Source organism: Diprion similis, chromosome 4, assembly GCF_021155765.1.
Source record: "Diprion similis isolate iyDipSimi1 chromosome 4, iyDipSimi1.1, whole genome shotgun sequence".
Classification (NCBI taxonomy): Eukaryota; Metazoa; Arthropoda; class Insecta; order Hymenoptera; family Diprionidae; genus Diprion; species Diprion similis.
The window spans coordinates 12,820,800-12,847,589 of NC_060108.1; the positions used below are offsets into that span (position 1 = coordinate 12,820,800).

The following is a 26,790-nucleotide window of genomic DNA, read 5'->3' on the forward strand; positions in this document are numbered from 1 at the left end:
CAAGATTTATAACCGCGTTTGTAGGACTGCGAAGAAAACGGGTATATAATAAATGGAGAAATGCAAGAAACTAACAATAACGAGAAAGAAAGAAAGAAATGAAAAAACAAATAGAAATTGAAATTGAAATGATTAAAACGAAATTAGATAATTCGACATTGATCAGGGCAAGAAACCAGAGGAATTATATCATCAGAATGATCCCCGGTAAATCGGGAACGTCTGCAATTAGCGATCCCAAAAGCGGATAGGAATACGTATAACCCTGGTTTCTAGACGGTATTATACAGCTTCGCCATGGGCGCAGGGTTAAACCAACCCTTGCTTCGGTAATTGGTTAAATTGCCAAAACTTGCGTCAACCTCGACCGGGGCAGAGGCGGAGAACATTTACCGTCATCAACGACCGTCGACGCAAGATGTTGGCCGAAGCGTCTAGTCGACGAAAATCAGGGCAAAAAACCAGCGACTGATTTCCACAGTGTTACCGAGGGAGTATCTCTGGCCGATCGCAGGATCGAAGCAACAGCCCTTTTCATTCATCCCCCGGGTGCCAAAATCGGTGAAAAAGTATAATATTAAGGGGGAATCAAAAGATTTTTTTCTTTCATCAGGCTGATGGAATCAATAATTTTTATTGATTTTGTCACGAGGTAGGATTTATCAAATTAATTTTGTATTTGCGAGCGATGAAGATCTCCTCAAAATCCGAATGTAAAAATATTAAATACTCAAGTTTTTATGAAAACTTCGATGTCGATGATTTTTCTTTCAAGTCGTTTCAAAATTTTTATATTTTGTATATTCGTTCGATTTCACTCTTTCATAGATCGTTTTATTCAGAAGATTTTCTTTTTTTTCTTTAGCTGTCGATTCGATATCGGTGATATTTTTTCATCGTCATCAGTATCTGTGCAATGTTGTAAAATGAAGCGTTTAACTATGTCAACCTGACAAGAAAAAGTGTTGAGGTGAATTTGTAGATAACAAAGTCCTTTGAATAATTAATATAAGCTATCGTAGGGTGGAATCAAACGAGTCGACTCGACATTTAACCATTTTGTGGCAATTTGAAACGAAGCATCGATATCCGAGCTTTTGTTTATTATTCCGGTGTTTTCATTTTCCATTTTTTCCAAACATGTCTTCGCAGCTTACGAATATAATCGTTTGATAAACACTCAATGAACGACTATCTCGTAGTAAAGTTATTAAAAAACTTCGATTTTTGGGTAACCTTTAAAACAACTTTAAATAGCTACCATTGATCGGAAAAAAATCGCAAATAATCAACGGTTTAACGTTTTTTAAGCTTTCAAATATGAAAAATGGTCTTCCAAATTTCTATCAATACGTTCATTGTGCTCGAAATAATGTTTTTCAACACATTTTACAGGATAACTTCGAAATTGACGGTCTCTTTACTTTAGAAATTTGAAACTCGAACTTCCTCAGTGAAGAATCAATATATAATCACGATTTTCAACGTACCTGTGATAATTGGTTAAATACATACGAAGGCTTACACAAGGACAAGAATTAGAAACGTTCCACCTCCGGGGTTGAATTTCATATCCTGCTGCTCTGAGATTTTCTTTAATCAGTATCATCAAAGATATTGAATTCAACCCGTGTGATGCTTGTAATTTATCTCATCAAGAGTCTGTGTACAGTTTCTAATACGTATTGTGAAGGTAGAACGTAAATATGTAAAGAACTTTGTCACTATTTTCTAATTAACTATTTCCAGACCGTTTTTCAAAAAAAAAAAAAAAAAAAAAAATCACACATCCAGGGATCCGAATTCTCAAAGATTTCGTATTGAAAGAAATCGAACCTTAAGAATCTATTCTTTGTTAGAAAAATAATTGGTTCGTCTCAGTTTAAGGAAAGCAAAAATAATCGGTTAATTAAAATCGTTCACAAAAGAAAAAAAAAAAAAAAAGATGCGTAGAATTTAAATTTATTCGGTAATAAATTTTTCATTTCTAATTATTACGCGTACATCCGCATAGTTTCTGAGAAACGTCAAGCGCAACGGTTTCGAATAGCGAGTATCTCGTCAGGGCCAATTAACCCGGGACGAGGGTAGTAATCCAGGGAGGGGGTGAAAGCGTTACATAACCCATCGTGAAATAATTTCACCAAAATATATTCTCTCAACTTGAACAATTATACCGACCGTGCTGTACTGCCACTATTACTATCATTCCGACTGATGTTTATGCTATTGTTATTATTACTGTGAGAAGGCAGGATCCAACTGACTAATTAACTAACGAACTAACAAACTAACTAGCCAACTGTAATTACAGTAGCATCAAAACAGGCATAGAGATTAATTATTAGGGTTATCGATGTTCTTGCGACTGAAATAATATTTATTAAACAGGAAAGTGCAATATTTTTTTTATTAGTTATCAACGATTCGTTCGAAGTTATAGTGTATAAAAAATTTTGAAAACGCTACCAATCTCGCTTTATATAACGTTTCGCAAATGGAGAAAAGACAAAATAAGTGAATATTGCAGTAATGCTTCATGGCTTAAGCTTGTCAGTTTGCTCTATACTGTCACTTTCACTTTATGCCTGAAATTTAATAACGAAAATTGAACACGTATTCACACAGAGCCGCAACAAAGCAAGTTGGAAAAAATAAAGTAAAAGAAGAAACACAAATTGAGCAACGCACAGTGAATATGTAACGATCAACAGAACGATCTATGAGAATTGCACCCATGCTGCCACAGCCAGGCGAAATGAAATTTTAATTACCATCTAGCCACTCGGTGTAGTCGGACTTTAACCTGCAATTACTGAGCGGCAGACTACTCTTTGTAGACAGCAAGTACTGTTTTTACGTTTTAACCTGCACTCGTGTTTCGTACTTAGTGCGAGGAGATACAAACGCGCCAATTTACGTTTGGAAGCTTGCATCTCGGCTTGAAATTTAACATCACGATTAACGGAGTATAATTCTAAATAGTAAACAAGCAAGTAAACAACAATTATAATTCGACAAATAATAATTATTACATGTGTAGAATAAAAAATTTGAAAAAAAAAAGAAGTAAAAAACAATCGTTCTTCTGTCTATATCTTATAATACTCTGTGTATTTTGAGAATTGATATCCCGCGGACAAATATGGCTTTATAATTTGCACGCTGTCTGACTTATTGCCGCATTGTTATAAATCCCTGAAGAAAAACGAATGTCCGCTACCAACTGTGTCCTGGATCCCGACCTACAGTTATCTACTGCACAGCCTGCAGGAGCTTCAAGAGCTTACGCCGCTTTGTGCCGGAAGCCCCGTTTCCGTGAAACTAATTAATGTGCTCCAAAAAGTCGGAGCACCAACACACGTTCGTTTGCCGAGGAGGCACGTGTGCCTACGTAGGTATATTTTATGCATCACGCACGCGTCGTTGCTTCTTCATCACCTCAAATTATGTATTTAGGTATACATAGGTAGACAGAGAATATTTTTGATTCATTTTTTTTATCTACATTATTATTTTATTTTATTCATTTTCGTCAGCCTTTAGTTAAAACAGAAATCTAATAATGATTTAACAAATGAAAGTGTTGATGCGATTACAGTAAGATAGTGGAAAAATGAAAAAGAAGAAAAAAAATTCTGAATCTTGATACATTTTTTCAAACGAAAGATATTATTTGAATTCTAATTTTTATTCTTGATATTTTTTTATCAAAGGCATGGAATAATGTTGAAAATTTTTTATCTGTTCCGATTTTGATCTACAGAAATTCCATGATAATTTTGTGAAATAAGATTGCATTTTTCTGTTGTTTTTATTTTATTATAAAAATTGTGCAAGATTTGAGACCTATATTATTAAAATAAAAAAGACAAAGGAGGTAGAATTTGAAGGAAATTTTTTCCAATTTTCGTGAATTTGTGCCGAGATTCGGCGTTTATTAAGTTTCTGATATGTTGGACATCGGGCGGGGAAAATTTCTCGTCATTTCCAAGTTTATTATTACCGCAATGCAGATTCTGTTATATCCTCATATACTCGACCGAACCTCGTCATAATTCCATGATTTCAGAATTTCCATGATCAGCGAACACCCTGTTCTCCATAATTCCAAGCTCCTCGGGATTACCATGCGATTTGCGTATCAAGTAGTTCGCATCGCCGCGGGCAGGTGGACACGTGCGTTTTCCTCATCCCGGAGTCAGAAGCGGCTCGTAAAAATCGAAAACTAAATTAACACCTATCCAGTGATTTTTCATTCGTCGGTGTAGGAGGGAATAAAGTAAGAATATCTGTTTATAGAATTTATTAAAATTCAAAGAACATTCATAGAACAAAATACAATAATAACTGAATTTTCAGTTTCACCTTATTTAGACGCAGCTTTTTTAATCAAACCGGTTTTAGTTCGTTCAATTACACCGAGAATCAATTAATTTTTCTCCCATAGACTTGGTTTATTTTAATATAATAGATAATAGATATTAGTTTGACATTTTTCTTACTATTCGGCGCATCTGTGAAAGGCGAAGGAAACAGTCTCGAAAAATTTCAACCCCTAGAACTCTCGCGTTGTCTTCGTTTTATTTTAATGCGATATTCCAGTCACGGTCGGTTAATACGTCACTATTATGCGAATCCTGCGGCAGGCTTCTGAAATTCCCTCTCTGCACCCTCCGGTAATATACCCTTCGAATATGATATTTTCGAGTGAATAAAGCTCCCTCGGGATCCCCCGTCGCCTACTCTCGAATGAATCTATATAGACCTGAATAAGAATGTCTCGAAGTATATTACAAGATTAAAGTTATACGTATCGTATGAGGTACCCTATTGGAAAACGTCCTCGTGACGTCAGAGCCTGGTTATCGGCGCCATTTTATCACCACATAACCTAAGTTCTTCATTTTAATCGAGGGAAATCGTAATTATTGGGGTTTGAAATTACTCATTTCACGTATATTAATTAAGCATGATCAATTATGTATATGTTCTACCATTCATACGTGCAAAAAACGCGGTCAACGGTCAGATGTTAGTCTGTTGCATTAGTTAAATTTTTTTTCCATCAGATGACGCGTTGCAAAGTGACAATCCCAATAAACGTGCATCTTGTTACACTGAGAAAATTTTATTTCTTGTTGTTGATAGAAAATTTCAACAAAATGTATATCGTTAAAACAATGGTATGAATATTATTGGAATTATTACAAAATTAAATTGGAAACAAACAACTATTCAGTGTAATTAAAGTTATTGTCAATATTGGATTTTCTGGTTATCGCAACAACAAATCTGTTTAATTACTTGCCTACATTTCCTCTGGATTAAATAACGCTTTGATGTCAATTTATTCTCGTATGAACATCAAATTGTCGCAATTTTTATAAGGAAGTTAGTACAAGTGACCGTAATCAAAAAGAATAGTAACAAATAGTAGATTTTCTGGTTACGGCTGCAAAATTCACTTTCATATTGTACCCAGGGCAATATATTTCAGTCATTTTAAGAAATGATAATTTAAAAAACTACTGAGAACTTTCCTCATTTTGCGTATGAATTAGTGAAAAAAAATTGCGCTGCTTAACAATCCACGTTTAACTCTATATTATATTTTTACTAAAATGTGTTTTTGAACGTTTGACAAGCATCCTGTAGCACAAGTTATCATGCTTAATGAAAACTCGGTAACTCGGAGAAAGTTGATCCAATACTTTGATTCAATTAAAAACAACTTCTTTCTGGTACGGAGAACAAAAATATGCAACTTGTGTTAATTTCAATAGCAAATAACGTAAACAAAGCGTGAGGGTATATAATATTGTAGTTCTGAATAGATGATTTTTCTTATTTTTAATTGGTGTATATATTTTTAATATTCTGCGGCTTGATCCGTCAATTTGAGCTCGATACCCGTTGAGAGGTTTGATTTTTTTTTTTTTTTTTCCCGCCTCCATCGATACTTCACAGTTCTCTCCAAGGCCTATTGCATAGTTAATCCCGATATTTGCTTTCCCACGTAATATTGTGAAGTTCGTGACTCGAGTGAAAATAATATATAGTGTAACACGGAGAGAAACTCGTTCTTTTCGCACCGAGCGTAAGTTTGCAAAATGAGTCGTAGATGAAATTGAGGTTAGAGTCGCGTAGATTTATTCACGACAGCGCATGCGCGCGGTTCAGAAAAGACCATTTATAACTCCTAGGATTTAAAAGTGTTCTTTTCAGTTCTCCACTCATGCGCATTTGCAGACTGATCCGTTTCTCATAAAAACCAGTACTTCGAGTACGGAAAACGCGCATGGAAAATCGCCTAAAACATTCTCGCTTTACGTAAAATAAGTTAAACAACGATCTTTAACTCGCAACTCGACAATTGCGATTCCGGCAGCAGATTACGCCTGTCGCGAAATCAGGACCGGGAAGAAATGGTGACGGTTGGGGGTGAAGCGGCTTGCAATTACGCGGGAATTGAATGTCGGAGGTTGTCCAGGGGGACGAAAGCGAGGAAGGGAGAAAGGAAGGTGGGGGGGGGGGGGGTGGAGGAGGAGGACCCGTTTGAGGGTAAGCTAATCGCGGTTCGACTGGTGCAGGTCGTAGTCGCGAATATAACACGGGTGCACGAAGCGATAGCAATAAGAGTGGCGAAATCGACCGGCGCCGCCCAACGGGGACGGAAATTATACGGCGCCTGTGTGGCCGCACTAAGAGCAGCAGCAGCAGCAGCAGCAGCCTGCAGCCGGAGGCACTTGCCTGGATGAATATGCAAAAATGTTTGCCGAGCGTTCGCGGGCGGAATTTGCATTATCGCAGCCGGGCCTCTTATTATACCTTATATACCCACCCGCTGCACCGAGTTGGATAAATTCACGCAATTAAATCTCCTGCTTTGCTCCGCTGCTTTCTATTTTCTTTTCTTTTTTTTTTTTTACTTTTTCATTATTTTTTTTTCGCATTTTAACTCGGATGCACTCGTGTCGCCCTGCTGCTTGGCGTTGCAGTTGGCATGCAAAAGCACACCCTCAACCATTTCTTAATTCTACGAGAGAATAACATTATTATTAATAATATTCTCATGGTTTAATCAAGTTTCGAATTGTATACACTCGGAGAGAATTTTGGTTGATGTTTAAATAATATGTTATATGTATATGTGTTTTATTTTTTTATTTTACAATTTATATAGTAGTTAAGGTTTTGTTTCATTTCATTTTACGAAATGTGAAAATCAGCTGTTCTAGGGTTTTACGACAATGCTGTTTTTCAAGAAATTTTTTCTAACGAGAGTTAATAATTTGGTTGTAAGTACAGTTTCATGAAAACGAATGTTCAATGGATTTTATCAAATCATTATGTTTGACAATTTCGTTATTAATTAATCAACCTGACAATTTTCCCAGATCAAATAAACGGTTGTATGGTTGGAAAATTGAACTTTTTACTGAGTGCAAATTTAACCGCTAATGATAATAATATTAGAATTCACTTTCAATAAACAGTCTGGATAATTTATATTGAAAGCTTCGGAGTAGCTCTAGCTAGGTTTCATCCCCTTAACTTCCTCAGAGTCTAATTATCTCGAACGACGCTAGAATATTTGTGAGGTTCCTGGTGAAGCGACGTAGAGCAAATGCTGATCTAGGTAGAACAAGGGAAACAGATGATTAAAGTAGGGGAGGGTGGGGCATAACGGTCCCCTTCAAAAATTTGTCTAAAAATTTTTTTTTTCTCTGGTTTTCTGCCAATTTATCGTAAATTTAATGTATTTACTTATCTTCAAGCCAATGTGAGAGATATCTGGGACATAATGGATTACCTAAAAACATTGGGTCAAAATTTTTTTTGGTTTTTGGGTTTCATTGTTGTAAATTTAGAGTATTCATCCATTTAGGCTAGTTGTTAATTTGAAAAAATGTGGTCTTTGAATCGAAAAAACATCTTTCCTCATATTTGATAAATTCAACGAGTCCTTTCTCCGTGGGTACAAGCCCAACGAAACTGCATTATCGATGAATAATAATCATTGTTTCCGATACGCTTAGCCCTTTTGGCACAAAATCCAGTATGACATCCCTTTACACTGTCAAATTGTTATCGTGTATTCATATATAGGTATTATACGTATACAGTTATTATGTGGAGGTATCATGACACGATGGTGGCTGCGGGACGCTGCCGAATGAAGCCGTGCAGAATTCTCAAGCACGTATTTAATTAAATCATCCCCCGTCTAAATACTAACGAGAATCTGGAACAACGCTACGTGTTTGTGCTTCTTCCTGTGATGCGTGCGTCGTGATTTTCAAGCTTCAGGATAGACATCAGAGCGCAGATAAACTTGCTGCGGGAAAGTTACCAAACGTGGTGGAAAACAAGACATCCGGTTCACGCTCCTTCCGGCAGGTGAAAAAGCAGCGATTATATAACGCCTTGGTATTTCGCTAACGCAGCAACGAAATGCCGACTAGAGTATAACAATTCAACTACCTTATTCTCCTGTCATCTTATGACTGACTGACTGAATGAATAATGTCTCCTTACGTCAGCCCAATTCACTGCATATAAATAACCCGCCGTTCATGAGGAGATAGACATTAACATCTAACGATGAGAAAAGAAACGCAATAGCTGAGATCTACTGGAACACAAGCAGGGAGGATTTACGTCGACTTTGCTAACTTCAGTGATCGAACAGGACGCAAGAAATGGTCTCTGGACTCGGAGACATCATTTTTATTATCAAGTAAAGCGACGTTCATTCGCATTGACAAAAGATCTCTCCCGTCATACCTTGATACATTGAATAAATTTTGTTTTCTGTATACGTTATTCTGACGGTGTGGGTAAATTGGATAACCGTTGATGGGGATGGAGGTTTGAGTGAAACCCGATTTTCGAGAATTTTCAATATAATAATGCATTTATTATTATATGTAAAACAATTACTTTTATATCCATTAGAATTTAACGACTTTCAACAGAATTTGCTCAGCATGCAGCGAGCTTTTGTAGCCAACAATCTAAAAATTTCGTTCGATATTTCTGAAACGTTATTACGCATGCAACACGGTGGCTACACATTAATTTGTTCTCCGTACGAAGTAAAAATGAGATTAGGTCACGTGTTGATCATTTATTATTTTATTTTATTTATTTTTTTTTCACATTTATTCGATCTTTCCTTTACCTTTTGACGAGAGAAACTTTTGTCTATGCTGACTATAAAATAGTAGAATAAAGTTTGTTTCCTAAATGCATGATAATAAATTTTGCTAGTCTCTGATAAAATTAGCACCATTTATACACTGTACAATAGAGATGAAGAACCAAAGATAAAAAAAAAAAATTTAAAGGCATGGAGAAATTCGGATAAAATTGAATATTGACTGAATTTGTTCCGCGAGGGGAATAAAATGATGAGTTGAAGTTTAGCTGTCAAATTTGACTCTCTTTTTCTCTCTCTTCTTCGATCATATATACATATAGATTTTCAAATCATCCCTTATCGCGTACGTCGGTTTCTCCTTGTCACACGCACCTAGCCAGGTTTAACACGATTTCTGCATTGTTGACTACAAGTGCGCGTTTAAACGTCCTCTCTCAAAGTTGAAACGAAGTGGTTGCCGTTGGGGTGCCGAGCAATAATATTTTCCCCTCGTATTCTTGAAGCAAAGTAAAAGTGGCACGACGTTTGCTTCGTTAAAGGGGGTTGCGAGGGCGGGGAAACCTGTCTAAACAGATGCTTGTCACTTCCTGACTCTCGGTCTCACTCTTTCTCTCCCCCCCTTCTCCTCCTGACGCCACTTTCTCAGCTTCCACAAACTCGGAGAAAATAATACAAAAACCGAGTGGAACGGAGAGAAAGAAACGCAGTGAAAAGCTACAAGCGAGAGAGGAGAAGTAAGAAAAAATCTCGGGAGTCACGACGTTCATTTACTCCGGATGCAAATTTATAAACCTCTTATAAGGGGGAAAGGCAGCTTTGCTATACACGTAACGAAAGCTTTTACCCTTTGCGTTTTACTCGGATTTTATATGCTCAATTTTTAATCAATCAGTTATACGTGTGGCAATTGTTTTCGATGCCTTCCCCAACGTTCCCGCGTTCTATTTTTTCAAAATTTTCAAACAGTAACGGTCAAGTCGAGAGAATCCAGCTGACACCGTGTGTCTTGGGTCGCATATTTCCAGGCGCAGGAAAGAGGAAGGAGAACACTTAGTCGGTGACGCCTTTGTCCCAGTCTCCAGCTATACTTTACAGAGCTTAAAAGATAAAAGCTCAAGCTCAAAGTCTGCGTCTTTTATTTGTCACCTTTAGCTCTGGCTGCCTTCTTCCCTCCCTTTTCCGTCTCGTTTTCGGGTCGGGGGATGACTGAAAGACTGTCGCCCTGAGTCGTTCGAGAGTAACAAAGCTCCCGACGACGCTACGGCGGAACCGGAGACGAGTGAAGGGAGAATGAGAAAAGGAGAAAAGGAGAAAAATAGAGCCGAGGTACTGGGAACAGGGATAAAGCGGCAGCGAACATGGCGAGCTTGTATTACGAGAAAGTCGACTTGTTTTGGGGTTAATTGATGTCCGATAATTCGCCAAGTTTTGACTCAAGTCAATTTAACTATTACGAAACTGTGTGCGTAGAGATGTTGTTGAAAGTTGTTTTTACCATACAAAAGGACATCGGGCACTGAATATGAAATATTTGAAAACTTTTGAAAATTGGAAAATTTGAACGGCGAACAATAAATTTCTAAAAGTTTCAAAAAAATAGTTTTCACCAATAATGTTTGGTAATTTGATAAGATTTTACGGTGGATAATCGATAGTTTTAAATCTTGTAGTACGAACGTGTTTTGAATGTCTTTAAGGCGAAAAAAATAATGTGTAACATTATTTACGATCTTCAAAATATGATAAAATTCATCGGTCAATAAGAAAAATTATTAATCGTACTATTCATACAACTTCTATTGATCAATTTCGAACCTCCGACGTTCGCAAATACTTTAATAAAATGGTCCAATACAACAAGACTTAGACGTAGATTCGAGCGCTGAAAACGTTATTGACCAGTAAATTTAATACAATACATTTTCAAATGTGCATAACAAAGGCAGTCACAAGTTGACAGCAGAATCCCGTCTTGTTTCAAGAGAGCTTGTTCAACGGCTGACTGGAGCACGTCAAAACGCTTCAGATAACAAAATCGAAAAAATGTCACGAGAAGCGGAGTTTAAGCGTAGATAGAACCCGAAAATTATTTTGTCGCTGAATGTTGGCGAAAACTGCAAAGCAGACGACGTGCAAGCAAAGCCTGGAAAGTCTTGATAAAAATTTCACAAGTGATTCGTTTGTGTCACTCGACGTGTATCCACAGAGCACCATCCGCCCCTCTGGGATCCAGAATCCAAGACTGGTGACGGGCATCTCATCTTGGAAAAGTGATGAAAGCAACTTTTTGTCGGGGAAAAATGTCGCTAAAAACTTACCCCAGCGAAAGGCAATGCTGTCATATTCAATCTTGGATTTATTCAAAAATTCCACTGCTCATGCCTTTCCGAAAAAATATCAAGACTAAAGTTGAATTCCTTTGCCCGAACTTGGGGGAACGCGCCGTTTCAGAACTAGACGATTCCGGAGTCAACCAATTGTGACCCTTTCACGTGACGCTTGATCGGTCACGTGACACAGCGACGCGTGCTGTGATTGGTTAACCTCAAAGATGCATATGTAGCTCGAATATCGCTGGGCCGTTGAACTGAACGTAAAATAAGTCGACTGCTCAGAGATTTCTCGAGGAATCTAACCTCAAATCACGATTCAAACCTTCAGCTGGACATGAATCATCCTGTAGAACGAAGCTGTACTCGGCAGGCGCTGCAGTTTACCAGGGAAATGATCTGCGTTTGATTACTCGGTCCGTTCCCCCCGTCGTCGAGTAGCGTAGTTTATGCTTGTGCCGGGTGGGGGCGTAGATCCGTGTACATACGCGTGGGTATACACGTCCTGGCGTACACGAGGTGTGAGGAATTGATAAAGTTTATGGAGGCGCAACTGCGAGCGGTTGGATATTTTAGACAATATGGAGCCACGCCTGACCTCCCGCGCACCTCCGGTTCTCCGGCTCATTGCCAATATTGTCCGAGAATTTATGTACCCCGATCCCCGGAATTGACGCCATCTTTATCTTCCCGTTAGTCACGGGAGCGCGCGCAAAAGGTCTCGAGGTTGAAGTTAGGTTAGGTTCAGGGCCCTCACACGCGATCGAAAAACGGGAAACGTTTTTCGAACTCGTCGTGGTTTTTTTTTTTTTTTTTGCACCCCTATTGTACTCTTACTCCGCAGGAATTTGCGGGTCGAGTTACGACATTCACGACGGAGAATTTGTCTCGTTTATCGAAGTGATATGTGCATGTGAGTGTTCGAGTACCCGATTCAAATTCTTCCTTGTTCTCAATAGTCCGGGAAGAAGGCTTTAAATTAAAAACTTGGTTAAAACACGCCAAAGTTTCATACCTGACATTTAATAACCAATCCCGACACAATCCGCCATATTGGTACGCGTTATCGCATATAACCAGATGCTGAGGGGCGGCTCACATTTCGGCGAGGGTTCAACGGCTTCTGCACATTGATTTATTCAAAACGAAATCGAATTGAATTCTACGAAGAATAAGGAAGCGATCGCGCGTCAGTCGGTATGATTTAAGCGGATATCACAGCCGTGAAATTGTTTCGAAGATCGAAATGCCTGCCCATATTTCAGTGGCGAAATTCAATATGGCGGCCAATTCCGTCAGCGGGAATTTCGAATCAACGAGTGGAGCGAATCAGTTAAAATTGTTCCGTGCAGCGCGGAGGTTAATTTTAATTCACCACCATGCGAGAACTGCAATAACATATCTCGCGATGGGAGAGGAGGACATATTCAGGAAGGTGCAGGAGCCCGACGAGGAGGTCGGCAGGATACGTGCGGGTATTACGAATCCGAAATAACCAGGAAACAAAATCCGGGCAACTCCACTACCCACTGTTGCCGTTTTCCAACACCCTCTGCACCATCCCCCTTAGAATTTCCATAAGCCGAATTTATTGCCGCTTAAGAAAGCAGCGTTGAGGAATCCTTCGGCGGAGGGCAAAAGGAGGACGCCGAGCGGAAGGGAAAGAGGAAAGGAAACGGGAAGGAGGACAAAAACTGAGACGGAAGGCCGAGGCACGTCCTTCCGGCCTCGACGTTAGTTTGACCTCGTCGTCAATAAACCGTCACATCCTTCCCATTTTCTACTCCCCATTTCGTCCCTCAGGACTCAAATATGTTTTTCTGGACGTAATTGAATAACGCGTATATATATATATATATATATATATATATGGAGGCTGACTTTCGAGTTTCGAGTGATATGCCATATATATTTATGATGGACACATTCTATTGATATAAAGTGGAAAAGTTCTTCACAGTCACTGGTTGATACTTGACGACTCTTGTGCAGAACATATAACAACTCAATTCTTATATTGATCAAATTTCAACAGTCAATTCCGTTGACTCGAAACAATGGAAGAAATATAGATCCCGGATCAAAGTCATTTTTTCAAGAGTTCTAACCTACAAGCTTCGTCGAAATCACTTTTTTGGATTGATATTTAATGTAGAAACGAATAAATCACTATTTTTAAAGATTACAACTCAGTAAACATAATCACATATTAAACTCTCAATTTGTCCTAATTAATTTCGATTAGATTTAGACGCATGTTTAGATCACCTATCCGTAAAATTGAAAGTCAAAAAACGTGAAAAATAATCGGAAATGAATGCAAGAAATGGGAGGAAAATATGAACGTCAAAAAACGGGCGTAGCAATTTTATGATAACCGGACAAAATCAAGCGGGGGTTGGAACGAATAAACGACGTGATGCCCGGGGTGGCTTCACTACCCTTCGAATAAAGCCTATTCGTCAGGCACACACAATACACGTACCTTATACCGTACACTGTATATAGGTATAATCGTATACACATAGAACGATGGATTATATCAGTTTGTAATGAATAGGTTTACCCCGCTGGACGGGGGAAAGGGGGAGGGATTTTCAACCAAATTTAGATAATGCGGGGGCAAAAAATAAAATGATTGATTTCGAGGCCCAGTGCAGGGTGGCGAGGGTGGAATTTTAATCGACTACGAATCGCACGTATTCGTATAATTTATACGTCGCACAGTGCAACACTTTTACGAATTTACGAACATGGGAACACGGAAAATGCGAGACGAGGGTCAAAAGAAAAAAGGGAAAAAAGGAAGGGAAAACTAAGGGGGAAAGGAGAAAAGAAACAAGGAGATGAAGGAATCATTTGTCTTCTAGAATAAATATGGAAAATTTGATACCGCAGTGTATGGGCAATCTACGGGATCCCATGAGGCCTGAGGGACAGTAACCGTAGCCCTTGCGAAGACGACGACGACAACGACTAACATCACGTACCTACCTATCTCGGGGAAAGGGAAGCAAAAAGGGACTCGATGATTCTTTTTATTTTTTCCCTTTCCCCGACGTTTTTGCTTCGTCTTTTTTCTCGGTTCTTGAGACAAAAAACATGCGTAGGACGAAAATATAACGTTAAACAATTCCGATTGATGTTGTACATATACCTACAAGGAGGGTGCTCGTTGCCCTTTGGGCATTTTTTCCTCCCGGAAATATTCGGACATCGTAGAGAGGGATTGAAAATGCGAAGAAGGAAAGTAAGAAATTGAGAAGAAATAAAATATACATTGGAACTGGTGTACGCTGTTCTCCAAACTAAATCACAACAAACAACGAAGGGATCGAAGGGAAGCTCCTGACGTGTCTTCCTTCTGCTCTTCTCATATATATATATATACACGTAATATGAAATCGTGCCTTTGCCCCGTTTCCTCTTTGCCCGCGGATTGTTTATTATAGGAAATAAATTCGATCACCGAACCCGCGCGAATATCTTCTTCGATTTTTTTTTTTTTTTTTTATAAGACTGAAAGAAAATTGGAACAGTAAAATCTCCCTGTATTTTCACAAAAAATTCGTATACGTATCGTGAGTGATTTAAACCGGTGTAAAGATCAGGAGGGCTGGTATTTTCCAAAGTAATTATGTAAATCATTCATCATCAGAATAACGACGATTCATTCCATACTGACTGATGTCCAATTGCAAATGCAAATTTCAAAATTATCGAATTCAATTACAGCAGACTTTTATGCCTTGTTCCCACAAAAGATGAAATAAAAATTATTTCATTCATAGTTTTCATCACTCGAGCGTGTTTTGAGTCATTGTTCATTGATACGTGAACGTCATTCTGCCAAAAATTTTATTCTTTTTTTTTTTTTGTTTTTGAGTTGAAATTGTACGCGATTATTGAATAAAAGTTTTTCACTCTTTATTATACAACCTAAGCAAGGACATGTGCCTATCGTTTTAGAGAGAAGAGAGAAGTAAGAGTTACGTTTGAAATTTAAATTCTAATTAGCATGAACAAGTAAATTTTTGTCTCTACTTATCATCTAGGATGTGCGAGAAAATCTTGAAATTAGCATATTTTGTTTTCCAGTGACATGGGCTACGGGATTACGGAATACGGAGTTGAGGCGGTAATTTATGCGCTTCGGATGTGATCGGATTTGTCACGTTATCCAAATTTTCAATCCAGCGCAAGACGCGTCACTCGAGTAAGCTCTTCACCCTAGCGGGCATTAATGCAGATGTGATAAGCCCGAATGGGATACGAGAGTAAAAATTTAAACAACAAGCTTCGCTTTCCGTCCATATTCCTGTCCGTCGAATCGTCAGCTTTATGCTTAAATAAAACTGCTACTAGAAAATTTCTTCTTGTTGAGAAACGAAAGATGCAATATTTTCAAACGACATATGGATGCTATTAAGCAATAACGTCTTAACCAGAGATAAACAAAAAAAAATTGAGATTTTACGTTCATATTTTTTCATTGATTCTTGTCTTCCACAACAATAAACTAGTGTTTTCGCATAATGAAGGAGTACAAAATGAAGAAACACGAAAAAATATAAATGATGAATTGTAAAAACAGCTAATCCGTTTGTGCGTAAAAAACTGTAATTTAATGAAAATCTTAGCCATACAAAAAATGCGATTTTAATTTTAAAATTTCAACTGACTATTGCTTATCAGCAATAATGATATGAATTATTATCAAAAAATGTTTGATTACGGGTAAAGTGATTTAAAACGAAAATATAATAAACGAATAACTTTAAAAATAATTGATTTGCTTAAATTTCCAGTAACTTCAAATTGAAAATTCAAATTTGCATTATATCCATCAACATCGTCTGGAGAATCAATTTGTTGTAAAATTCAGTTGACGCAGAAATAAAGAAATGGCACAGAATCTACGAAATCATAATACTAAATTCGTAGAATTTATGCAATTTCTTTATTTCTGTGTCAAATGAAAATGTATCAAAATGTTTTCCCACCACGTTGCCAAACTTTACTCAGATTGTCTCAACTGACGGTAAAAATGGCCGATACATGCAGTGGGTTTACGTAGTCTTGGATTTAGAGATATAAATTATATTCAATATGTTTATTTTCACAGTAAACAATTCACCTATTTAATAGAAATATTTCATTACCATATGTTCACCTGGCAACGTCGCATTTCATTCAACATGGCCGGCACAGTGATTGCCGCGCGATAAAATTCGTCGGGCAAGCAAGCGCGAGTAAAGAAAGATTAATAATCGTTTCTTAATTTACATGAAAATTTTCCAAAGCTTAATTCAAATATTTGTTTTTCTCGTAACAAGAATTCAAATGTCTTACACAAAAATTTACTGCCTCAAAATTTTCCACAATATCAGTTTCTGTGTATTCTAATGGATATGATTTTCCTCAGCAAAGCAGAAGGTTTACCAAATAAATAATATTTCATCCACCCCAACTCTCTCTCTCTCTGTATATATATACAATATATCTTCATCTCTCTTCCATCATCATCCGTCTCTCCCAGTTTTCGTCCTGTGCTATTAACGTTGAACGTTGACGTTGGCCCGTCCTCGCACACAGCAAAATTTTTTTACAAAGGATATATTAATCCTGTGACTCACATAAAAGCAGAAAGAATTCTCTTTCACCACTTTGCTATATGATTCGGCTGAACATAAACCAAAAACTGTCTCAAACAGGAACAAAGAGGGGAAAAATATGACGGAATTCATTTGAAAATTTTCGAGAGTAGCCTACACAGCAGATCTGAGGGTATTTGTTACGAATTTTTTCAAAGGATCTTCTGATAATCCATAAAAAATTCACAATCTCTCTTTTGCGTTTTAATTGGGTTTTTGAAATCTCATTACCGTAAGCAAAAAATGTCGTTTTCGATGAACGAAGTTTGATTTTAGCGCCACTTTCGTTATACGTAGAGATACTTCGAACCAATCATAATTTATCTTTTCGTCTTCGAAGATCTTGACTTTTTCCCATGTGAGGAAGATTATTTTCGAAATACGTGGACACCCTTTGCGAAAATTGGAGAAAATTGTAGGCGAGGAAAAAAGAGAACGTGGAAATCAGTCAACGAAAGCTTTGCCACTCCCAAGGCTCTGCGGGAAAAATTCTTTCCAGTTTTTCCCCTTTTCCAGTCACGTTTCTGAAAAATTTCCCCGAAGCTTAACAAAGGAGCGATAATCATCGCGTACACGCATTTTTCAGCCCGCATAATTTCGCGAGAGGTTTTATAAAAATGAAGGAAAAAAAAAATTCGTCGGGCTAAGAAATGCAAAAGGAAACATCGCGAGCGCTGTGTCTTTATTATAATAGAAAATTCAAAATTCTTGCACACTTTTTTGCTCTTCAGCGCCAATATTTTTCCACCTACCAGACGGAATACGAAATTTTTTCAACCCCTGGGCTGGCGTACGAAACGAGGCGCACATGTTAAACGAGGAAATTTCTCTTTCGCGTAGACTCGCGGTTATCAGGGTACGCGGGGCGGAAAACGACGGTGAATTGGAGAATTAACGAATGTGATAAACAATGCGCGCGACAAAGAGGAGGATAAGGGGGCGAGAGAATTTTTAGCTGATTCAATCTGGGACTGAAAGCTGATTGCGCGATTGCGAATGACCTTGAATTTCTGCGAAATATGGTAGAAAACCTGCAACAGCGACAATAAAATAGAAGGAACCAAAAAAATTGGATGGAAAAAAAAAATTTGAACAATAAATTCTTTCCCAAATTTGCATGTGCAGATATTGATAAAGAAGACTTTGGACGTATTTGCCTGCAATTTATTTGCACGAGTACGGAAGGGAAAAATTGAAAATAAGTGCAACGTAAACTGAGAGGAAAAAAAAAAAGAAAAGTTGAGTGAAAAGTGCAGGGGAAAAATTAACTTCCCTATAAATTGCGAGGCTTTTTGCTGCATCCTCTTGCAGCCATATAATTATTCGTCTGCGGTTCATCGGCACTCTCTGAAAATCGATCTACGAAGCGCTTATACGTTAAAATAAATAAATTGTTCAATCAATTCCGGGATTGTTAGATGTTCCATTGGGATAATTGGCAAAGCTTGGTCACGAGTCGAGAAAATTTTTCGTGACATTCTTAAACCTGATCAAATTCCCCAAAACTCTAGGGATTTTAAGGAATTCCCTATCAAACAATCAAAGGCATACCTATTGATAATAATTTATCGGCCATATGTTCCGTTTGTTTCACCTGAACAACGAGTATTATCATTTACAGGGTGTCCAGTTATTTGTGAAAACGTAATTCCCTGAGATTCCCAGGTTTTTTAGACAAGAATCATTATTTGTCCTGTAGTTTGTTATCATGTAGACTATAAATGAAAAATACAATAGTCATACGAACAAGAATATTCAATATTTGACTAGAGTACAGCTCATTGTCAGACGAATCAGTAAGAATTCGCTAGCAAGTCCGATTTTTAAGAAATCAAAACTTGCTTCATGACCATTGCCTGAAAGTTGAAAGAAAAATTTTTTTCCTCACCAAAAATAGCTAAATTTTTACGAACCTAGGATGAAAATTATTATATTCCAGATACGACATGAAATTCCCAGAAATTTCCAGGTTTTTTTTCAGGCGATATAAAATTCCCTGAGCATTCCCTGATTCCAAAATTTCCATGAATACTGGACACCCTGATTTATATGTATAAAAACTGAGGTTTGATTGAAAGTCCGGCGCCTCCCGTTGATCCCTCAGAAAAAAAGTACATGGCAGTGCATATTAAATTCGACGAGAATAAACGAGCGTCAGGTGCCCCTTTGACCGAGCAATATGTCGCTGAGAAATGTCTCTGGAAGTGACTGGGTGGCCGATGAAATTCCCGGGGGTCCCAGTTTTTCCCTGACCGTTGGACAACGCGCTGTTAATTAACCTTTTTTAATTTTCATTTGCGTCTCGTTTTTCTTCCCTGTTTTTCTTTCTTCTTAAGTATAAGCTATATGTCATCTATATACGAGCATATACCATCAAATATAATTTCAGTTCCTCGTTTCCTGTATCGCAAAGTAAATCCCGACGACGGTGGTTTTATTTTATTTTGTTTATTTGTTTTTATTTTTTATTTTTTTTTTATTCCGTCCTTCCTCCTTCCTTTAGCTATTATATTTTAAGAGAAATTAATTATATTCAGCGAAATGGAATTTTGAATATAAAAGGAAAATTCATAAAATAAGAAAATACTGGAAAATTTATTATTGTACTTATAAATCGTAACTCAGTGAAAATCCAATATACTTGGCTGAGAATTCATCGAGTTACTAGCTCCAAGACACTATTTACAAGATATTTAACAGATATTTAATAGACAAGATATTTGTGAAAAAAAAATATAGAGATATCACTCGATGAAGAAAAGTTTTTACTCGAGTGACTGGAGTTGAATTATTTTTCGACAACGAATGACTCAACGATTTTTACGATATTTCATTATTTATCTTGAATCTAATCAGATTATTTTTCATGCTTTCCGTGTGGAAGTTACGGTGAATATGTTCTGGGGTCATTTTGACCCTGGTGGTATGCGGCGTAAGGGTTGAAGAAAAAGAAGGACAAAAATCCCGAGGAAACGAAAAATTAATAACCCTCGTATCTTTCTACGCATTCGATTTTACTTCGCTTTTGATTATGTCTACCATATTACCTCGTAACATTCAAGATTCTCTTTCAAATCCTGTAGAAGCTGAAATTTCGGCCCAATTTTTATACCACGCTATTGCATATTCCCATTCCTTTGATTTTCTTTCAAATAAAAGGTATTTACTCTTTGATTCAAAGACTCGTCTCTTTGTTAAAATTCGATCAAAGTTCTCTTCAAGATCGAGTGGGATATCTGAAAAATTGATCCTTGCCTGGTTACTGTTTGCTGAAAATCATTCACTAGAAAGGACATTAATTTTACAATAGATTGAAGGTATATATACATTTACTTTATTGTATTTTATACCTTCTCAAAATGATTTCCAGACTCGCATCGATCAGCTTTTAAAATTAAGTGATCGAAAGTGAAATCTAACCGATTTACCGACTGAGAATCGGTGACAACATTTCCACGCATAATATTTTTTTTTGTTTTTTCTTTCGTATCAAAAACCTGCACCCAGTAATACGGACTCCTTGGGAACTGTGTCAACACACCGGAGTATAGAAACTTGCTGTTTATAACGCTTGTATAATTTTCTGACGATGTAATCGATGCCGCAAGATAATCGCGAGGAACTCGAGAGTTTCGGCTCGGGACTCGGGATCAGAGAGGAGAGAAGCTGGAAATTCGTGGGGAGGAAAGGAGGCTCCAGAAACTGACCGGATCAAAGCGTCGCCTTTGAAGATCGATGCGATCTGGATGGATCAGCAATGCAGAAAGCCATCCACCCCGCATGATCCGAATCCCGATCCATCTCGTTACTTCGACTTGTGGTACCTGCCTGTCCCTAGGGATATTGGTTGCGTAATTTTCCGCTAACCATCGCTGATGGGTGCTATCCTTTGACTAATAATTACAACTCACTCATCTGATGAGCGGCCAGAATTTTCGTAATTGCGACTTTTCGACGAGCCATTTACTGCAGCTCTTAAAGCGTGCAAATTTATGGAATCGTATGATTAATTGGATAAAGAGAAAAAAAAATTGAATCTGGACGAACAAAATCTAACGAAATTAAACGATTTATTCGATATAATGGACGTATAATTAAGAACGAATGTGCAAAAATGTTTAATTCTACACCGATAAAAGTTTCTAGTTTTGCTTGCTTTATAGTAATTAAGTATTTTTCTTTTTCGGTATAACTCAGAAATATTGTGGCTATTATGGAAAAATTTGTTTCACGTTTTTAATATATTTTCATGCAACAATTGCGATTATTTAATGTCGGTGCAGCAATAAATTGATACCAAAAGCTCTTTTAATCGAAAATAATGTGTTGAACCTAACAAAGTAAAAAGGATTGTTAAGAACTATGATCACTCTAACTACTTGTAAGAAACTTTCGCATAGTTCTAAAAATATTTCAATATTATAATTTTCTAGTGAATCTAAAAAATGAAATTTTCCTGAGTATACCGAGAATTTTTTACGTAATTTGTTATTTTGTTACACCCAGTAACGAGTGTTGATTGCCCGGCAGTGTGATAAACCAGGTTTATTAAAATCGTGAGTTAACCAATTATAACTATATCAATAAACTAATTTGCGGCTTTGGTGAAAATCACACAAGACTCTAATTTACCGCTGAAATTGTGTGTTTAAACACTAGAAGGTTATAATTTACTTCGCGTATGTTAATTTTGTTTCTGTAACTCTACCAAAGGATTTAGTCTAAATGTCACGTCATTTTTCATGTTAAAAGTTCAAACCGTTTGATCTTCTTGCAGGAATTTTACACTGTACTCTTAATTCACGTGTTTCTTATAAACTAATTGTTTTTTACTCCCTGCTCTTTGATCGAACAGTAACCTGAACGATTTCGAACGAGACTCTGAACAACGTTTGGTATTTATGGTATACATACCAGTTCCAACAAGCATCGTGCATTCCTATCGCATTAAAATACGTTATAAAGAAAGGAGAAGATGACTGTGTAATGAACGAAAGAATGAAAAATAGGATGAACGAAACGTCTCGGAATGCAGGAATTTTCAAATCGTTATTTTTTCGGAGCTTTTTCACGGTATCTTTGCAACGAAGACCTTCAAAGGGCAAAAGGGGATCCGACGTTTCGTTTTGGAGTTGAAAAATTCAAGGATAATCGGACACCCGCGTAATTTGAAAACGTCAAAGTGTATGTCAGAGAAACGACAAAAGGCGTATCCGCACAGGCCGATGAAAAGCCGGCCCGGTTTCATCAGGATAAAGCTAATCGCGAGTACCAAAGCAGAGCAAATCCACGTGTAAAGGGCAAAGGAGCTGCAAAGTATAACAGAAAAGCAGAGAGGGAAAAAAGTGAGCCGAGTAAAAAGAAGACAACAAATTAACGGCAGCGAAAACCGCGATGCTTCTCATCCAGTAAAAAGAGTGCTCAAAAAAAAAAAAAAAACGTTGAATGGCCCTTATAAAAACGAACCACACGATTCTCAACCCACCCGCACATGTTTCCGTCACACGTTCCGTGCTTCTCGAGGTAGGCGATTGTGACGAGGTTGAATCTTAACGTAAACAAGGAGCCTGGTAAGGATCATCAAGTTATAAGTACGGAAAAAGAAAAAAAAAATAGCGCTAGAAACCGCGACGAAGAGTTAAAAGTGAAAAGCCACCCCCTATAAAAAACGAGGGTAGCCGCGTAATTTCTCCGCGTGTTTCCCTGTTTTTCTCCGCGACTATCGCCCGTCAAATTGCCGGACTTTAAATTTTTATTCAAACGAGATGGAAAAAAGGATCGAGAGACGACCTGGAGGAGAAACGAACGGCGTTACTCACCGGCTGCGAGGCTGCAGGACGATCCGCATTCGGCGGTGGCTCGATTAGTGCGATCGGAATCGCGGCTCTCCGAGTAGTGGGAGGAGAACCAGGTGGCTGGTGGGTTCGACGAACATTTCTTAATGCGTGCGAAGCCGCGAATCGCGTCGTCTGCTTTTCACGTTCCCCTAAACGCACTGCGGTTTTATTCTACGGGCGTTTTCTATCTCTCTCTCTCTCTCTCTCTCTCTCTCTCTCTCTCTCTCTCTCTCTATCTCTCCGTCTCTTACAGCTGGCCACCCTCGCCGTCAGAGGGCGCAAGACCGACTGATGCTGCCGGCCTAGCGAACTCTGGAACTCCGGAGGGTGTAGCTGCTCCGGCGGCAGCCTCGCGTTGCGCGACAGAGGGTGGAACTGGGTGAGCGAAGAGGGTCGAAGGGGGCAAACGCCCCCAACCTCAACCTCATCCCCACCCCCAGCCACCCAGTTTCTTCTCCCGCGAAACGCGGGGTGGCGGATATGCGTGGGTTGAGAAAGACGACGAGGACGAGGACGAGGACGAGATGCTCTTCGAGGTAAATAAAGGGGCAGGGGTCGAAGGTTGCGTGAGAGAGGTTCGAAATACCGAATTCGAAACGCGAGTTGCCGCGGGATGATTTCGAGATGAAGGAAAAAATTTATTCTTCAAAAAATGGAAATTTATTTTACACTTTAGTCGCACACTTCGTGTAGGTTGTTTTTTTTTTTCTTCTCATTACAGCTCCGATTAACTGCAGTTATAGAACTCGGTGCGAAGGCGATGATCGTCGTAAGTTTACAGAATCGCGGAATTTAGATCGTTGAATCGATCTTCGATCATTTGGAATCTGGAGTCAGTAGAGAAGAGAATTACCGCCACCAGAGGGCGTGACAAAAATTTTCCAGAAATGAAAAAAAGTTTTCCGAAAATGAAAGAAAAAGAAAAAGGTCTGAAAAAAATAAAATTCTCGTTTGGTTATAACTTCAATCATTTCCTGGAAACTTTTTGTTACGCTTTTTGCTGGCAGAAATTGGAATTAAATCCAGAACTGTCATATTATATCTAATGAGAAGATTTGAAACTTGGAAATCTTACAGTAATAATCTGAACTCGCTTGAAATCACCAAAATTATTTTAGATCGTCTCAAGTCAGTCTATAGACGTGATTTAGAAGTGTGTCATTGGATTAGCAGGCAACAGTCGGATGTCATACCACTTTTGGCCTAACGAGGATAGAAAGTGTTCGTTCTGAGCACGATTAATTAATTAATCGATCGATCGATCGATCAAACTCGTAGGTAAAGAACTTCCTACGCTCAAGCTTAGATACACTTTTGCTTCTGCGTAGATTTGAATAATTTGTTTGTGGGGCCAAAAAAAAGTAAATAAAATAATAATTTGAAAACTGTACGCAAGATAGCATAATTTTATCAAAACGTGTTAGTCTAGAAAATTTTATAGCGTAGCACACAGATGAAAAACATAAATAAAGTTCCATCAAGGATATATATAATGTGAAATAGCCTAGCGTGATAATAATTCTCCACATCTTCGTAGACGCAATTTCCTGTAGAGGATGGATACAGGTTTATGGAACAGAATTTAAAGGACGCATAAAAATACTGCAGGGTATTATACACGCACGTATAGATATAATTCCTTTCGATAACATTTTACGTCGACGTTTGAGGGGACAAGAGAGATCAGGCGATCATACAGTCAGGCCGATATTGGTTTTGTGGATGCTGAATTGGCTGAATAACCGTTTAGCGGTGAAAAGTTGAATTTCCGGAAAAAAATATATGCAGAGGCGTTAAGAGTGTTTAACTTGACAAAACAATTCGGTATTTGGATGGATATGGACAAGGTCTAAAGGAGATTAGGAAAATCGCTGCGAAACGAAGAAGGAGAAGGACGAAACGACGACATCTAAAAGGTAGTTTAAAAGGGCGAAATGAAGAGATGTGATGCTGGTGGAACGAGAGTTGGTCCAAAGTTTAAAGAGCGAGAGCGTAATAAGCACCGCTGATAAACCGCGACCTCGTTAACCGTGCAAGGGACACAAATTCTCGCCTCTGCAACGTTACTTCACCCCCACCGCCGATCATTTTAACGCCACATAATCACTCGCAGGACTCCCTAATTATTACCAACCCCCTTTACCGCGTCCTTTGTCCCCGCTTTCCCAAAATCGAATTCGCCTCGGACGTAAATATCCGCAGCTCTACGCAGGCAGGGCAACCCCAGCAGGGTTAACTAGGAAGGGGATGCTGTTTTTACCGTGAAAAATTACTGCTGCGAACCAAGTGAATGAAGGTAAATCGACGAATCTATCATGATCGTAGAGACAACGAATATTATTTAACTATAATCAAACACCGATGACTATATTGGCCTGAAATGTGGTATACATGAATGACTGTCAAGACAAAAGTTAAACAAAAACTAGATATCTTGTACCAAACTTATAGACATAATTAATTAATAGAGTGTCGTTTAACTATTTTTCAACTTGTATACACTGTTGTAGTTCAATGTCGTCCTCGGATTCGTCCTTTTCATCGGTCTCCGATTAGTCGACTTGGTTTTCCACCGGCAACAAGTCGCATACGAGTTAATTTGACTAGCTCTTAAGGTTGATTGGAAGCCTAATGACTTCTAGAGCTTCCATGGCACGCAGAGTTATCCAATCAGGACATTGGTTCCAAAGTCGGTGGACTTTGCGCGGATTGAAAGCATCGAATATATCCTTAGAGATCCTGGGATTCCCCGTTTTGAATGCCATGAACGATAATGTTCTCTCACAGGCGTTTCGACCCGACCCGTCTCAGAAACGACGACACATCAAGTGTGTTTCCGGGACGTGAATAGGTGCGGAAAACTCTGGTGTCAAAGAGGCGACAGAGAGGACAAGCGAAAATATAGCTGAGGAGACAAGTTGGAAGAAATGAAAAGGTGTGCGAGTCGCGATTTCGCCCGGTTGAATCTCAAGATCTGAAGTTAAACGACGGAGCCGTTGCATATCGCACATCGTGGACTCGGGCTGAGCTCAAGTTCACTTCGCCACTTCTTTCTCTTTGCCAGAGTCAGTGTCCTCGTAGTTTATTCACTAGCTCGCTTTCCTCCTTCTGTACTCCAGCCTGACCCCGTGACCCTAGCTCAAGCAACGTCAAACTGCTTGGAGAGATATTCCAAGAGGGATGAACTGAACTCTGAAGCCTGAAGCTTGTTCCACGGTCAAAAGTTTTGACTTTCGGTAAGTTGCGCCTGCGGGTTTAAAAATGGTTTTAACGACTTTTCTTCGGTTGGTGAATCAGGAGAGAAAACCAATCTCTTTTCGCTCAGCTTTGCGCCGTTCTAACGGTCTTACATTATAACCTTTTGAGATATGATGTGGGTTATATTTTGCATGCATCACGCTTTGCTAATCATGCTTTGCTTTGAGGTTGCCAAAAACTTGACGAACATTTCATTGTCTTCACGTCACTGACTGTAAGTGACTTTGTATCACCTTAACAATTACATTTATTCACAATGTATGATCTCGCATGATTTCAAAAAACTTTACATCACTTCATTGAGTTAATGTTGAATAGCTAAAGACGCCGAAAAAGCGTGTGAAATGGAAATTCGCAAATGCCACGATTCACGGGTTTTCATGGAATTGGAACGCATATGCGCTCACATTTAGGTATATACTCTTATCATTTATCGCACATGGCGCATTTGCACTTTGTAATTCACTCCCCATTGCACCTCCGGCTTGCAAAGACGTAGGTATTACTCAGCGTCGATCGTTATCGATTCCGGAATCACTCGTTTG

General features: G+C 38.4%; 1 protein-coding gene across 2 annotated transcripts in view; it reads right to left on the bottom strand.

Annotated features, from left to right (window-relative positions):
• Positions 1-23,325, bottom strand: part of LOC124405131 — an 89,909-nt gene extending 66,584 nt beyond the window's left edge. For both annotated transcript variants that reach the window (XM_046879784.1, XM_046879783.1), the window contains exon 1: positions 22,970-23,325. The gene's annotated coding sequence lies outside the window, so the exon portion shown is untranslated. The remainder of the gene's footprint in view (positions 1-22,969) is intronic.
• Between the last annotated feature and the right edge of the window lie 3,465 nt (positions 23,326-26,790).